Source organism: Miscanthus floridulus, chromosome 1 (genome assembly GCF_019320115.1).
Source record: "Miscanthus floridulus cultivar M001 chromosome 1, ASM1932011v1, whole genome shotgun sequence".
NCBI lineage: Eukaryota > Viridiplantae > Streptophyta > Magnoliopsida > Poales > Poaceae > Miscanthus > Miscanthus floridulus.
The window spans coordinates 94,135,235-94,152,972 of NC_089580.1; positions in this window are offsets into that span (position 1 = coordinate 94,135,235).

The following is a 17,738-nucleotide window of genomic DNA, read 5'->3' on the forward strand; positions in this document are numbered from 1 at the left end:
GAATAAATGCTTAAAATGAAAACCATTTCTATTTTTGTTAAACAAAATAGCTAAATAAAGTTCCTAATATATAAAAAAGAGTGTTGTGGGCCTCATATCTAAAAATCCAATGAATAAGGTACACCAGATTTGAATTCAAACTACAAATCAAATTTGAATTCAAACAAAGAAGAAGAAAAATAAAATAGAAAAAGAAAAGAAAAGAAGAAAGCCTCATAGTCGGCTCGGCCTGCTCGGCTCGCAAACCAGCCCTGCATCACGCGCTGGCCGGCACAGCTCGCGCGACCGAACGACCGGCCCAGCAAGCCGGCCTAGCACGCTGCTCACGCCCGCGCGCCCATCTGCCCCACCTGCTGCCGCTGCCACCCGAACCCCACGCGTCAGCCACTCCCGGCGCAGTGCCTTCTTCCTCCCCACGCCGGCATCTCCTCCCGACCGAGTCCCGACCAAAGCGACAGGCGTGGGCCTGGGGTCACGCAAATCACCTGGCCCTGTTCCCTTGGCGCCGCACCCATGCAACTCCTGCGCCAACTACCCGTGCCCGTGATACCGTCCGATGCAATCGGCGCATCGCCTGCCGTCCGCCCCTTCCGCCATGGGTGAAGCTCGGACCTTGGGGCTATAAAGTGACACCCAGAGCACACTAGGGATTCCTCAGCCCACCGTCGCCGTTCGGTGGCCCAACTGCCCGCACCACTCTGAGAGAAGAGGGTCGAGAAGGAAATTCAAAAGAGGGAAGCGAGTAGGGAGCTCGGAGACGTCGATCACCAGAGCCCAGAGCGCCGCCCTGAGCACCTACCCCGACGACGCGTCTTCCACCACTAGGCAGCGCCTCACCACCGCACCACCACCAAACGCCGCTAGCACCACTCGGTGAGTTCCTTTGCTGAGACCTCCTCCTAGCCCATGGATGCCATAGCAGTGCACACGCTCGCAGCGCTCACGATGCCGCCATCATGGCGCGGCCACCGCATGCGCACCTGGCCGCCTCGCTGGACTAGGACGTAGCCGTAGAGCACCGCCGTGATGCCTGTAGGGTAGCCACATAGACCAAGACACCGTTAGCCGGCCATAGCACCTTGGCCACGAGCACCGGACCTCGGCCGGAGCTCCGCCATGCACCACCACCGCGTGCAGACTCCACCGCACCCTATGGTCGTTGTCGATGCTACATCCTACCTCCCGCTAACCGTCTAAAAGAAAACGGGGCACCAGGACCCCTGGAACTACCCCTAGATGCCCCGTCGGCGAGCACCGCCACGCCGAGCCACTGACCACCATGGCCAAAGCCCGAGGAAGCCCTGGCCACCACCTTGACCCCACCACCGTACTCGCTAAGGCCTGGCGATGCCTTTCCCCCACATCAATTGAACGCTAGCGCCGCTGTGGGAGCTCGTCGGTGAGCTCACCACCGGTGGGAGCACGCCGGAGAAGGAAACAGAGGAATTCCCCTCGCCGGCCACACACACATGCACCCGGTGCACGTGGACCAGGCCAAAGGGAAGAAGGATAGACTCGGTCCACCAAAGACCTAGCCTACAGTCCATGGACCGTGAACACCAGTCCACCATGAGCCACACGGTGTGGGCCGATCTGTGGACCGAAGCCCAGTGGAGGCCCTTGGCTACGACGTGGCAACACCACAACATGCCACGTGGTGGGCTAAAGCCCAGATCATATCCAGGCCCAACCGGCCTAGTTTGGACCCGGTCTGTGTTGACCGTTGACCGGTCAACGTTGACCGATTGACCAGACCCACATGTCAGCGACATAGAGACTCTGGACCCACTTGTCAGTAGGTGACGTCATGACGACGTCACGCGGGTCCTACCTGTCAGTAACAACACAGCCGAGGTGACGTCATGATAACGTCATGGTGACGTCAGCTGCTGACGACAGCAGCTCTGGCCCCACCTGTCAGTGACTATGATCCGTTGACCATTGACTCACCCGTTGACTTGACTTTGACTTTGACCGGACCCACATGTCAGTAACCCAAGAGCTCTCGGTCCCACCTATCGGAACCGATGACGTTGATGACGTCATGCTGACGTCAAGATGACGTCAGCAGGACCCCACCTGTCAGCTCGGAGCCGAGATGATGACGTCATGCTGACGTCACGCTAGCGTCATCATGCCACGTGGAACAGTCACAGTGTGACACGTGTCAGCCTAGGATTAATTCAGCCTTTTCCCATTTTCAGAAATGATTAAAACTTCGGAAATTCATAACTAATTCATACGGACTCAGAAAAATACAAGACTAGGACCAAAATTCATCTAAAATCAAGCTCTACGCAATGAACCCATGTTTGAGTGCATTTGGTTCTTTTGAATTTTCATTGCTCTTTCTGCTATTCTATAGACGTCGCTAACACGACGATAATGCGATCGTTTGCAGACTTGGAGGAGAACCAGACAGACGAGGACCGAGAGTACCATGAGGAGTATGGAGACGACTTCACTGAAGGTGCCACATCCCACCCAATCTCATAGCGCCTATTACGCATGGCTAATATAGAACTGCTATTGCTTTACTTTACTGTTATAATCATACTATGATAGGACTTGCATGGTAGTATGCTTACTTGATGGCCTTTACCTTGACGCAACCTTACCCCTGCATACCCTGCTATTAGGCTAGACACACGCTTGCTGCTATATTTTATTGCTTATACTTCTACTATGCTTATACTACATTAATGCGTGGTGGAAACTAGTGTTATCTAGACTATGGGGCGAGTGCTGCGCGTGTGACTTGGGTGTGTGGAGGGTGAGGGTTGTGTCGACAAGGTACAAAGTACTAGAAAATCATTAGTGGTAGTCAAGGTAGACACATGCAGTATGAATTAAATGATTAAAAATGTATAGGACAACAAGGAAGATCCCATGCTATACTTGCCTTAAAACACTGATCCTTCGGTAAGCTTTAATCTTCAACGTTCTTCTTCTTCTTCTTCTTGATCACCATGTATATCTCACCGACTGGATGTAATCATAAAGCACCACACAAGCATCCATAAAATCATTCATGAAGCAAACAACAGAACTAAATCAGAACAGTACACCAATCATAGAAAAATAAGTAAAAGAGTTTGAAACATGATTTTATGCATTGCTACGAACACACAGTCGCAAGAAACACTCTAATCCGAGCTACGGCGAAAAAGATACATCTACCGATAGATCTGCTTTATACGTGGAAAACAAAACTATAGGCTTCATTTATTTTAACTATTGAAAATAATATAAATTGAATTAAGTCAAATTTAGATTTGAATTATAAAACTAAAATAAAACAAGTCATATTTTATTTATGAAATCTAGCTGCATAATTATTATCCAAATTAGAAGTTAAACCATGAAATTCTAGTATTAGTGACATGATAAACATTGTTACTAACGTGTAGATCTTGTTGTAATGAATCTAGCACAACTTGAACGGGTCAATTCTAAGCTAATACGTAAAAGATATGAATTAAACAAGATTTCCTTTAATAAAATAATAGATTAAATCTAACCTTGGATTTTAAAAGTTGAAAACATATCTAACAGTAGTATGAACATGTAGATTATGAAATTACGAACCTAACGCAAGGTGAACGGGTCAAATCGGAGTTAAAACGGAGATTTTATGGCTAAAACAAGATTAGTGGCAAAATAATAAATAAGTGAAAACGTATTTTGGATCTAAACCGAAGAAACTACGCTTTCCAAAGAAGAAAACGTAATCTGTGATTGCACCTTGGACTGCGGGTTAAGATCCAATTAATTATAAGGGGGGGTTTTTGCAAATTTCACAGCGAAGGGGTACCGGTCGATCTGGACCATCGGATCGAGAGTGGACGGCGGGGATTAGAGGAGGGAAGGAAGGAGGGGCGAGGCTGGTCAGAACAGTAAGGCCGGCGCGGTGGAAGCCATGGCCAGCGACGGAGCTCATTGGCAAAACAAGAAAATGGCCTTAGAGGCCACGGTTATCGACGGGGAAAATACGGGAAGAGAGAGAGAGCGGCGAGGTGAACTTACCAAGGGGAATTTTGGCGGCGCGGAGCAAGTGAAGGCGGCGCTGTGCTTGGCGAGACAGGTGGCTCGTCGGCAGCAAAGATTCGATGGTGGCGGTGTGACTCGAAAGCAAGGCAGCAGCTTGCAATAGGGCACGGTAGGAGGTGGCGGACATAGGGCTTAGCTTTAAGGAGCAGAAACAGCATGGCGCGCAAGGCAATGACGTGGGGCAGCCTCGGACTCTCGGCGGTGGCGGCGATGGAGTCCGAACGGGACACATCCGAAGGTGGAAGACGCAGCTGACGCATGGGCCAATGATGGTAGCGACTGCGTGAGGGGGAGAGGAGACGCGGTGTGGCCTGCGCGGGTGCCGAGCGGCTACAGGCCTCGGCTGGGCCGAGCGGGAGAGGAAGAGCTGGGCCAGAACATGAGATGGGCCAGTGCGCACAGGAAGGGAGCTGGAGGAGCTGGGCCTCGGGCTACTTCGGCTAGAAGAGGAGGAGAGCAGGAATGGGCCGGCTGGTTCACTGAGTTGCAGCCCGAGAAAGAGATGGATGGAGGAAAATTCTTTTTTTTTATTTCAAACCCTATTTCAACTATGAACCAAACCAAATTTGAATAGAACTTCAAATACACTTTTCAACTTAATTAAAGATAAGAAATTTTGGTAAGTTCTCAAAAATAAATTTTACAACCTTTTTAAATTCTTTATTTTCAAATTTTCTTTTACTTCAAAACCATTTTTAATTTCTTTCCAGAAGCAATTCAAACCATTTTGAATTTTAATCAAAACCACTCAACCAAATAAATCAAATGCACCGGCATGTATGCACAACCATGTTGCTACTCCTTATGATGAATTTTTAATTTAATGATTTTTTTGTTATTTTCCTATATTTCATGAGCGCATAAATTCATAGATAAAGCATTGTAATCCTATTTCCAAAAGTACAAATTTTAGGGTGTTACACCAATATCTCACTAAAGTGAACCAGGTGCATCTTCAGATCTCCTGAAGAAGGGAGAAAAAAGTACTTAGACCAATCTTGTTGTTCAAGCTAGTTTAAAGCCAAAAGAAAAAAATGATGTTTTCCTCGGTGCTCACTAGTCTTAGAGGATATATAGTACTCCCTTCTTTCCAAATTATAAGTCATTCCAAGAAACTTGGAGAGTCAAAGCATCTTAAGTTTGACCAAAATTATAGAGAAAATTACAAAGATTTATAACATCAAATAGGTATACTATGAAAATATAATTAATAAAGAATCTAATGATACTTAATTGGTACATAAATATTATTATCTTATCATATAAATTTAGTCAAACTTGAGATCCTTTGACTCTCCAAGATTCTTGGAATGACTTATAATTTGGGATGGAGGGAGTATCACTTAGATGCTTATAACTAAAAGCCAATTCTCACCTCACTAGACTTGTAATTCTTCACACAATCACATATTTACTCATGCTTCTTCCGTATCTACTAGCTATGCCAAAACCAATGATTTGAACTACTACCCATGTTCTACTATAGCTCTTTCCAAAAGCTAAGAATTTCTTCTCAACAAGGCCAACCTAGGTTTTTAGGCTCTGTTGGTTTCCACTTATAACCCATTAGATTATAATCATTGTACTACAGGGATTTTTTTGATTCTCAATTGTGATAGTTTTGAATTCAAAAGCGGCGGTCAAAAGAATCAGAAATAATCAAAGCGTTTGACGGGATTCTTGCTGTTCTTTCACCAAGAATCCAATTATAAGCAGAAACAAATAGGGACTTAGTCGACCCAAAACATATGGTTGCTACTTAGACATAGGTTTCCACAAGGAGTTCTACACTCGAATGCATACACTACATAAAAACAATTTTTAGCAACAATTCAAATTTTTTGTAGGGGCGGCTGGTGATGTAGTCGCCCCTATAGTGGCATGCTTAGATGCCCAGACACTAGCCGCCCCTACAAATGGAACAGCAGGGGCGGCTGGTGATATGAGCCGCCCCTACAAATGGGGTCTGATTTGTAGGGGCGGCTCAATCACCAGCCGCCCCTGGTGTTTCTATTTGTAGCGGCAGCTGGTGATTGAGCCGCCCCTACAAATACCCCCGTATATATAGCTCCGATTTGTAGGGGTGGCTCAATCACCAACCGCCCCTACAAATGACCCACATATAAAACAACTGCAGCACCTTCTTTCTCCTCGGGTCACTCACTCCAACCCATGAAAGAAAGGTGGGGAGGCCTTGGGCACCTCCCAAAAATTGCTCTACTAAGGGGGAAGGTTTTGGTCTCAAATCCTTTCGTGGAGAGGTTGTAGAAGGTAATAAAATGTTATTCCACACTTTTTTTGAAGTTTTAATGGTTGGTTAGTGAGTAAATAGAGTTTTGTTTTTGTCTCTCTTCTATGGTGCTTGAGCTACTTATGAAGCAAATTAGACCCAAGTTTTAAATGTACTAGGGTAAATTAGGGAGGGGAACAAGATCATACCCTTATTTGGTCCATGTTTCTTGATTTTAGTGAACAATTAGTTAGTTTTATGCATGTTTCATGTGCATGTAGATCTAGATCTAGGGTTTGGTTTTTTATTAATATCATTTTTGTAAATTTATGTTTGATAAAATTGGACTAGGGTTTGTATGAAAGATATTGGTAAAGTATAATTGTTGCTAATTGTTGTCTTCGAAATTGTTTATTGTAATCAATAAATATGTATTTTAATTATTTATGGATAAATGGGCCATTAATTAATTTTCCTCTACCATGGTGTTTTTGTATGCTTCATGTAATTATATTAGATTTATATTCATATATATCTGAAGTATATACAATTATTCTCAAGTAATTATTAATTTGATTCATTTTTATATATATCTGAATAAGTAGTCCTTTAATGTTTGTTTTGTTGTTGTTGTAAAAGATGGAGTATAGGAACTCTTGGATGTATGGTTTGTTAAGGTTCAAGGCAGGTTTCCGTGAAGAGGTGGATAAATTTATTGTAGCCGCAAAGAAGCATGCAACGACATTGAAAGAGAATAAGGATACAACTATTTGCCCCTGTAAAGATTGCAAGAACTGTATGGCATGGACAGATGTGACTATTATCAGATCACATTTGATTATGCGAGGATTTATTGAGGACTACACAATGTTGATTCATCATGGTGAAATGTTTATTGTTAACGACGAGGATGAGGAGGAATACGACGACGAAACCATAGAATCCCTGTCTCAATATTTAGCAGAGCTTGATGCATGAATGGATTTCAAGTTTGGCAATGAACAAGGTGGTGATGCTGGTGGTTGGGATGGTAATGACGAAGGTGGTGCCAATAATGATGGTGGAGCATGTGTTAGGGATGAAGATGATTTGGAGGACATGATTCGAGCCCTTGGACCAGAGATTTCACTAAATAGCTCAAAAGGTCTAGAAAATTTGGAAAGGGTGACAAAAGCATCGAATGAGACTGTGTATGGTGTTGAAAAGGGTTGTGCGACATATTGGACATTGCTACATTTTGTGCTTGAGCTACTCATCCTGAAGGCTAAGTATGGCTGGTCAGACTGTAGTTTCAATGATCTATTGCATCTCCTGTCATGGGTACTGCCACAACCAAACTCAGTTCCCGCTAACACATACCAAGCGAAGAAGGTCATAAGTCCATTGACAATGGGGGTTGAAAAAAATCCATGCATGCCCCAACCACTGTATACTTTTTCATGGCAAAATGTTCAAGTCATTGGATAAATGTCCCCGGTGTGGGACCAGCCGGTATAAGAACAATGACCTTTACGGTGGGGACGAAGCCTCTATGGGAAAAAAGAGGAATAAGAAGGGAACAAAAAAAGGTGGTACAAGAATCTCAGCCCCTAGAGGACACTCCATTAGGCAACGATGCAAAGCAGAGAAGAATTTCTGCCTTGGTAATATGGTACCTACCAGTGACCGACCGCTTGAGACGTATCTTCCTAAACCCTAAAGAAGCCACACTCATGACATGGTGGGATGATGAGCGCAAGGTGGATGATGATAAGATTGCACACCTGGCTGATTGTAGTCAGTGGCAAAGGTTTGATGAGAAGCACAAAGAATTCAGCGATGACCCAAGGAATGTACGGTTTGGCTTGAGCACCGATGGAATGAATCCCTTCAATAAGAGGATGAGCAACCACAGCACATGGCCAGTGATCTTGACCATGTACAACATCCTAACATGGTTGTGTCAGAAGAGAAAGTACCTTCTCCTCACTATTCTTATTTCTGGCCCTAAACAACCAGGCATTGATATAGACATGTTCCTTGAGCCTTTGATGCAAGAAATGGAGAGGCTATGGAGGCATGGGGAGCAGATGTATGATGTGTTCCAAAAGGAGGACTTCATATGTAGAGCAATAATATTTGTTACTACTAATGATTACCCCGCGTTGTTTGCTTTGTCTGGACAGATCAAAGGAAAGATGGGATGCTTGGTTTGCTTGGATGGTACTACATGGGTGTACCTGGATGCATCCAAGAAGATAGTTTACCTAAGAAACCGATGCTTCTTAAAGACAAGTCACAAGTACCGCAGCAAATTGTTCTTTAGATTTTATGACAACACCCCAGAGATTGAACCCCCTCTGGAGAGATGTCATAACGGAGAACACGTGTACAGAATGGTGAAAACATACGCGTCGTCTATGGAAAGAAGAATCCAGATGGGACAAACAGAGATAGAAGCACACCTCCTGTCGAAGGCATACCTTTCAAGAAAAAATTGATCTTCTTTCAGTATCTACCTTATTAGCTAGACTTGGAGATCCCCCATGCCATTGATGCTATGCACGTGCAGAAGAATGTCTTTGAGAGTCTCATTGCTACCATGATGGATACAGGCAAGTCAAAGGATGGTCTGAAAGCATGGAAAGACTTGGTGTAGCTAAATGTGATGCCACAGCTTCACCCGGTACCTGAGGCTAATGGAAAATATACTCTGCCCGCGGCGTGCTTCAACCTAACACCAGACGAGAAGAGAGCTATATGCACTTTCCCGAGGGGGATCAAAGTCCCAACTGGGTTTTCAGCAAATGTGAAGAAGCTAGTGTCGATGAAGGACTTGTCAATAACACACTGCAAGGCTCACGATTGCCATGTGATGCTGATAGTGTTTCTACCTATTGCAATCAGGGCTATAAAGCCAGAGTTCTTGAAAATGGCCATCACCCACATGTGCTACTTCTTTTCGAAGATCTCACAGAAGACGATTCACAAGCATGAGCTGAGTGACCTACATGAATTTGTGGTGGAGACACAAAACCAACTAGAGATGTGTTTACCTCCTGCTTTTTTGATATAATGCCACATCTCATGATTCACATGGTTCATCAGATATAGGCGCTGGGCCCTTGCTACTTGCATGAAATGTGGTCCTATAAGCGGTTCATATCGGTTCTAAGTAGATATGTGCATAATCGAGCATATCCAGAGGGCTCCATGATAGAGGGTTACAGTACTAAAGAAGTCATCGAGTGCTGTCAAGAGTACCTAAAAGTACAGAAAGGGATTGGTAAACCCGATTCTCGTCACAAGGGTAGGCTAGCTGGGAAGGGCACCAGTGGTAGAAAAGTGTTCATCGACCATGATTACAAAGAGGTGAGTCGGGCGCATTACAGTGTCTTGTAGAGTACACAACTGATTCAACCGTACATTGATGAACACTTGGCTATCATTATGGTGGAGAGAAATAGTCGTTTGGATGATTGGGTCATGAAATATCATAAGCAACGACTAACTACATGGTTGAAGGACCAAAACATAATGCCTGGAGAAACCATAGACTCTATTACCATCAGTAGGTTGGCGGAGGGGCCATCGAGACAGGTGACATCTTGGAATGCATATGACATCAATGGGTATACGTATTATACCAACGCAAAGGATAGTAAATATGTGAACCAAAACAATGGTGTTCGAATAGAGGCTCTTGATGGATTGGGGCAAAAGATCTAATACTTTGGCATCATTGAAGAGATATGGGAACTTGACTATGGAAGGGATATAACGGTGGCCCTATTTCGATGTCGCGGGATCAAACAACACCAACTGAACAAGATCGGATTGAGAGTCCTGGACCTCGAGAATCTAGGCTACCAAGATGACCCTTGGGTGCTTGCTTCACGTGTCGCACAAGTTTTCTATATGTCTGACCCACAAAGTAACCTCCCTCCGAAGAAGAAGATAAAGCACGTGGTTGCCTCTGGGAAACAGCACATTATCGGAGTTGATGGCGTGGACGATGTTGAAGCTTACAATAACTATGATGAGATGCCGCTATTCATAGACTTTCCTAAGAAGATCAGTGTTGTGGAAAAGGACCTACACAAAGACATATTGCCATGGGAACGAAAAGGTGTCAAGGGGAAAGTCGTTACAGCGGGCTAGCTAGTTGTTGAACGTGGAGTGTTTGTGTAAGTGTGTGTTTGTAAGACTTCATTTATCCAGATGAATCTATTTCAACATCCACTCTATTACTACTAAAACTTTATGAAATCACTTAACACTTTATAAAATGAAGAAATGGCCAAAATAAAAGTAAGAGATAGTAAAATTTGTACCTAGTCTTTCTCCCTCATACTAGCTCCAAATGTGATGATTTTTTTTCTAAAATTTTCTAAAATCATGCCCTATCTAGTTACTGTGTTGATTTGGTCATTCTTTTCATTTGACAAAGTTTGAGCAATTCAAATTTTCAAATTTAAAAAAATGACAAGTTCTAACGTGATTTTCAACCATTAAATGATTTCAGCTAAAAAAGTGATGAATACCAAAGTTGTATAACTCATCAAGATCTATAGCTTTTATTTTGGTTATTTTTTCATCTGACAAAGTGATAGTAAACATTGTTTACAAATCAACATGTCTCTCGTATAGTTCATGAAACTATGAGTCATATGTGAATTTGTGAACAATGTTTACTAATACTTTGGCACATGAAGAAGTGACCAAAATAAAAGTTGTAGATAGTGATGAGTTCAACAACTTTTATGTTCACGACTTTTATTGTTCAAATCATTTAAGGTTTCAAAATCTTGTTTGAAGTTGCCATTTATTAAAATTCAAAATTTCAACTATTCAAATTTGGTCAAATGAAAAGATGATCAAAATAAAAGTTGTACATATTGATGAGTTCTACAACTTTGGTATTCATCAGTTTTTCAGTTGAAATCATTTACTCTTTTAAAATATTGTTTCAAGTTGAAATTGTTTGAATTTTAAATTTTGAATCGTTTAAACGAAGTCACATAACAAGATGACCACAATAAAAGTTGTATATATTGATGAGTTATACAACTTTTATGTTTACAATATTTTTATTTTAGGTCATTCAATGTCCTAAAATTGTAGTCGAAGTTTTAAAATTCAAATTTTAAAAATTCAAATTGTAGTCACATGACAAGATTGAGTTATGTTTATAACTTTTATGACTACAATTGTTTTTATATATATATTTGTGCATACATAGAATAATACAAAATATTATATACATTTACTTTGTGTTTTTGTGATTTAAAAATTATAGAATTAATAATTTAATAAAATAGAAATGCATTTCTAGGGGCGGCTAGATCAGGAACCGCCCCTACAAATGTATTTGTAGGGGCGGCTGGATCAGGAACCGCCCCTAGAAATGCATTTGTAGGGGCGGCTGGTTCAGGAACCGCCCCTACAAATCGTCCTGAGTATAAAATCGGGGGACGCTCGGGTGAAAATGTGTTGGCGCTCTCTTCTTCCTCTCGACACCGTCAGGCTTCCCAAGTGCAGGGCGACGACCTCGGCGGTGGCCGGCCCTCCGCATGGTGGCAGCCACCCTTCTCCTCCTCCTCTTCCTTCTCCTCCTCCTCCTCCTGGTCCTCCACCACTCCCCTTCCTCCTCGCGACGCAAGGCCGCAGGTTAACGGCGGCCTAGGGTTTGGCGCGCGGTGTCCTCCTCGCCTCCTTGCCGGTCGCTGCCCTCCACCTCCCCCAACCACTCGTCGAGACCTCGATGATCGCTCGCCTCACCGCGGAGCCGACGACGGCCTTGAGCGAGCACGCTCCCTGATTTGCGACCGGATCTGGGGCAAGGGCACACCGAGCAGGAGGTGAAGACGGTGCGAGCGAGGACGGTCTAGCTGAGGCAGGGATCGACGGCGGAGAGGCTTGGTGCGCTGTGGAACGGTGAGGTAGGCTTCTAGCGTCTCACAATTTCTTTGTCAAAGTTCTTGTGATGTTCTGTTCTTGGTGACCCTCATCGAGGGAGTAGTTGATAGGAATACATGTCAGGCTAGATCGATGTGGTCACCAGTGTTGCGTGATTCAGTAGTGTATTGTAGATTTCAGTTAAAACTTAAATCTATTCTGAACAAATATGTAACATCAGGATGCCATATATTCACGTACTGTGAAATATTGAGCAATAAAAAAGTGTATGGCACAGAACCTAACTGAAGTGTTGATAGTTCAATCTCTGTCTCAGAACCTAACTGCTCGATATGTTAAGTGAAGTGTTGATAGTTCTGTCTCTGTCTCAGAACCTAACTGCTCGATATGGAGATTATGTCTGTTCAATTTTGCTCCAGTGCTGACCTCAACAAACTCATATTTACTAGTTGTATCCTGCAAAAAGAAAAAAGAAAGTTTCACAACAAATAAGACTGATTTCCCCTGTTCAACTAAGGTTCATTGATCAATCCCAGCCCAAACACACTAGAGCAAGCACAACTCCCCTAACACCCACAATGATTATTAACACTAGCAAATTGGAGGCAACTGTCTTGAGTCATGACTCATGAGCTAGATCAAACAATGACACTCTAGAATGACAAATGTCCCCAGCTCAGAATCAATCTGAGTAACGCCAACAATCTCTCTTCCATAATCAGCACTGGTGACCACATCTGAATCGATCTGTTTTATGTTAAACATACCTTCCTTCTAAAGTATCTAAGATGATCGAATTAGATTATTTATTTTTGGTTAGGACTCTGACTTGTTTGTATGTTTAAGAGTGAAACTGATTTATGTAATTAGAGCATGTATGTGTTGTCCTAATGTGGATTTAAGTACTGAAATGCATAAAAGAACATTTGAATTGTGTGCTTAAAAAATTCCTACTGGTATAGTTTTGGTTAGAAAAATGTTTTCATGCTTTAAATGACCTTTTATGTGAACCTAGACAATTTAAGTATCTTTGCTGTCCTAAAAATTTCATGATTTTATCCTTTCCGGTTTGGGAGCTATGAAATTTTGAAGTTTGCTGTCAGGATTTTGCGGTGTGATGTATAGTTCTGAGATTTTGTATAATTCGACCATGTTAGCTTGAAAATTAGCTCATATTGATAACTAAGTAGTTGTAGTGTTTTTCATAAGATTTCCAAATTGTTAAAGAACAATATTTTTGGTTGGCTAGAACTCCAGATATGAATTTCTAAACTTTCCTGTCAGGTTGTGTCTATGTCTGTGCAGCAATGCTTCTTTATACTTTTCGACCCTGTTAACATAGAAATCAAGTTTGTATTATAACTAGAAAGATGTGTAGAACTTCAAAAGCTTTCCAAAATGTTAAAGAACATAGTTGTCCATGATCTAGAACTCTGGCTATGATTTATTCTTTCGACTGTACTGCTGTTGTCCTGAAATTTCAGATCTTGTAGTTACATGATTTGCCTATTTGTATAGCTTCAATAGAGCATGGTTCCTGTATGTGGGCTGTAGACGGTATATAGTTTTCAAACTCCAACTAATATTGTTCTCTAGGTTTAGACTGAGCTTTATTGTTTGAGAAGTTGAGTTAATTAAACTGTAGGGCGAAGCAAATGTCTTTCTTTTACACAGATGTTTTCAACTTGTTGTTAATGCTTGATCAAGTTAACTTTGCTGGTTTCTACTTCTGTGGATCCTTGCTTTGTTATGTCCATCCAAATATTTTAATGGTTAGCGTAGAGTTAAGTTAATACACTAAACCTGTTGTGTAGAGGTTTAGCTTATGAAACTATTAAGTGGTCACCTGCAAATTTAATCTAGTAAAGGCTTTTCTTTCTGGTTTGTTGATCTTGCTTAGGCCGACTATATTTTTTGTGAAGCTAGAACATGCTTGCTTATATTATTGCTTTGTTGCTTGCTGGCACGAATCAATTTGCTATTATTAAGTGCAAGTGGCATCCATTTCAGCGAAAGCGTACAATTAATTTTTTTCTATTTCGTCATGGGTTCCTGTTTTGGCAATTTAAGTATTGGAATTTAGCCTGGCAACTATTAGCTGGTTTGTTTGCTTGTCAATTTCAGTTTCATTTTTTAGTAGCTATCTCCATTTTTACCTCTCTCTCTCTCTCTGGTGTGTGCGTAACAGCACCAAGGCTGCTCGGCCAAGCCTGCTGATCCACCAGGCCATCTCTGGTGTGTGCGTAGCAGCAGCAGCAAGACTACTACTACTACTACTACTATACTGAACTACTACTACTACTCTACTCTACTGAACTACTATTACTCTATCTACTCTACTCTCTTCCCTAGCTGCTGGCTGCAACTCTTAACTACTGGCTACTACACTTCTCTACTCCTCCTCTACTATTACTCCTTTTCCTCTCTAGCTGCTTTTTTTACACCTTTTCCTCTCTATGTTTGCTAAGCAGTTGTTGCTTTTTTTGCCAAATCTCCCCTCTCCTCTCCTCTCCTCTCCTTTGTTTTGCCGATGATGAAATTGTCCAAGTCCATACATTATATGGAATATGAGCTGACGATCAAGAACTTGTGAGGAACTTGGCATCATTAGCAGCCGCCCCTACATTACATTCTCCTCTCTTCTCTGTTATGATGCCTTGATGCTCCAAGTTCAAGATTAGATAATGATTGATATGTTTCTGAGGCCTCTACTACTGCTACTTCTCGTTTTTTGATATATTGTTGTTTTATAGGACTACTTTGGTTTATAGACCTTTTTTATTTCTTATACCTTCTCGTGTACCTAAAGCACACTTTCTTGCATCTATTAGAACAAAGCGCGAAATAATGTCGCGGACACCAAACAGTGCAGCCCGATGCCCCAAGCATGATGAGTAGCCAACCTATGAGGAGCAAGCACTAGAGGACCAGCTTACTCAGGAACAGTTCGATAACAAGGTAGAAAAGGATCTAGAAGTGATGCTTACTCAGGAGTAGTGTGACGAGGAGGAAGGGGGAGCAGGAGAGGCTGTTGAAGGCGAAGAAGAAGAGGATGATGATGAGGAGGACTCAGAAGAGGGATATGTAAGTCCCGAGGATCCTTTCCCACGTGAAGCTAGAAGGAGGCCAATGGAGGAAGATTTGGACAAGGATTTTGACCCGAACGAGGAGGTAGGGAAAAAGCCTTAGCTTGTAAATTTTGCTAAAGCTTTAGCTGTGTTACCTCTGCTAACACTTTGACCTATTGTATATACAGGTCCCTCCTAAAACTTAGAAAAGACGATATCGACGTCCGTGACATCTCGCTGGACAAGATCGAGTAGAGGAAAGAAGAGCAGAGGCAACAGCCACAGAGATGGATCACGATGCCTCTGCTCCACAACCTCAAGACACAACCACGACTATCAAGCCTAAGAGGAAACGAAGGGATAGAAAAGGAAATCTATATCCAGATAAGGCATGCTATGTGATAATGGAGGTCGGGCCAGCAGGGGAGATCCTTGAGCCGAAGGAATTAAGAGGATGATTCTGTAATGCGATCGGGGCCCTAGCAAGAGATAAATTGAACCCAGCAATCCCTAACTAGAAAGAGGTACCAGAGAACAAAAAGAATGAACTATGGGATAGGCAGCTAAAGCTCAATTTTAGATTTCTAGAGGGTAAGCACGAACTGGTAAAAAATGCTTTCAGAATGATGGGAGAGTTATTCCGATGTTGGAGGTCGGAGCTCAACACAAAGTATATCCAAAAGGGGTTAACTCCCTTCAACGAGTTCGGCAAAATAACTCCTAGTCAATGGGAGGAGCTCATGGCTCAGAAGACTTCATCGGAGGCATTGGAGCTCAGTGCTCGTAACACCGAGCTAGCAAAGAGGAACAAACACCACCATCATCTAGGCCCCGGTGGCTACTATGCTAAGGAAGAGCAGTTTAGGAAGATGGATGAAGAGGCCGCAACTGCTAGGAATATCGATGTGACAAATTTGAAGGTACGCTCAAGGAATTGGATATATGCGAGGAGTACAGAATCATCTGGCGGTAATCTTAAGTTTGATAAGCCGGAGACCCAAGAGGCAGTATCAAGGATACTAGAATATGCTAAAGACAAGGAGAAGGGCTCATTCAATCCTTCTAGAGAGAGAGACGAGCTTAGCCTTGGTTTGGGAAACAAGGAGCACACATGCCACACCAGGGGGCTAGGGAAAAGGACGACCTAGAAGCAAGGATTTGAAGAGGATAGGCACATGTACAAGAAACATGGCAGAGATCAGGAGACTAGTCTTGAGCTCCAAGTGAAGGCTCTAGTTGCGAAGGCGCTGGAGGAGCAAGGACTATCTACGGAGCCACGGATATTAGTGACGCTGCTGGGAGAACTAGCATTAGTTGGCAGCCCTCCGAAAGTTCCTAGCAGCCAAGGTTCCACTATAGCCACAACCCCCGTCGATCGCATACGGGAACCAACTAGTTGCACCTTGGTGTTTCTCAGCGGTCGGCAGAACACTGTGATGGAGGTGGCAACGGGTGTGGCACAACCTCCCGGTGGCTTACACCACAATAATAAGATACTGTCCGACTACACTAGGGCCGAGGTGCATATAGTGAAGCCCGAGTTCATGCAGTGGAGGATAGACTACCAACTCCCGAGAGGCTGGTGTTACTCGGAGATGTTATGGGGCAGTTCATCCTCTGGCACAAACGGGACATTATATTGACTGCTTCTTCGCCACCTCCTCCTCTCCCAAATTTGGAGCGAGTTGTTGAGGTCGGGGAGATATTTTCACCGTCTCATGACCACCACATTCCTGAGATGCCATATTCTTCCCCGCCTCCTAGCGAGCATGTGCCTGATGAGATGCCACAACCTTCTCCAGCTCATACCGAGCAAGTGCATCATGAGATACCACAGTCTTCTCAACAAGCATAGCCGATACATGAACAACGAGTGCCTCCTGAAGAAGGTGATGCACAAGAAGATGAGGACGTGCCTAAATGGGAACTTCGAAAGAAGCATCCAATCACCATAAGGCCAGTTTATGTTCCGATCAAAGACGTCTCGTCGGTGTCCAAGTGGTTTTCCCATGACCAGTTCAAGCCTGAGAACCAAGTTAAAAAAGTCCCATCACGGGGTTCTGAGCACTGGCACATTTGGAAGCCTAACCGGGAAAATTGTCTTTGACTTCAATGACATGCACACATGCTTTCACCTGGGAGAAATGGAGATGAATCTAATTCGCACGTGGTGCCTGTAAGTCCTTGTCCTCCTGATATGATATGAATGTAATCTTTGAATTTTGTTGTAACTAACCCACGCCGTGATTTGTAGAGTGCAAGTGTACATTGTCAAACAAATACCAAGTGTGAAAGCCGGGTATCTAGACCCTTAAGCTATAGCCCAAACAAATTTTAATTACCCTAAACAGTGGACACTGGATGCCAAAGAGCTAGCTACTGCAAAGACTCTTCAGGAGAAAGAGTGCATCCGTACGGCGAAACTAAGGGAAGAGTCCCTTAAGGTTGCGGCATACATTGCCCTGGCTTTCAAAAATCTCCAACAACACTCT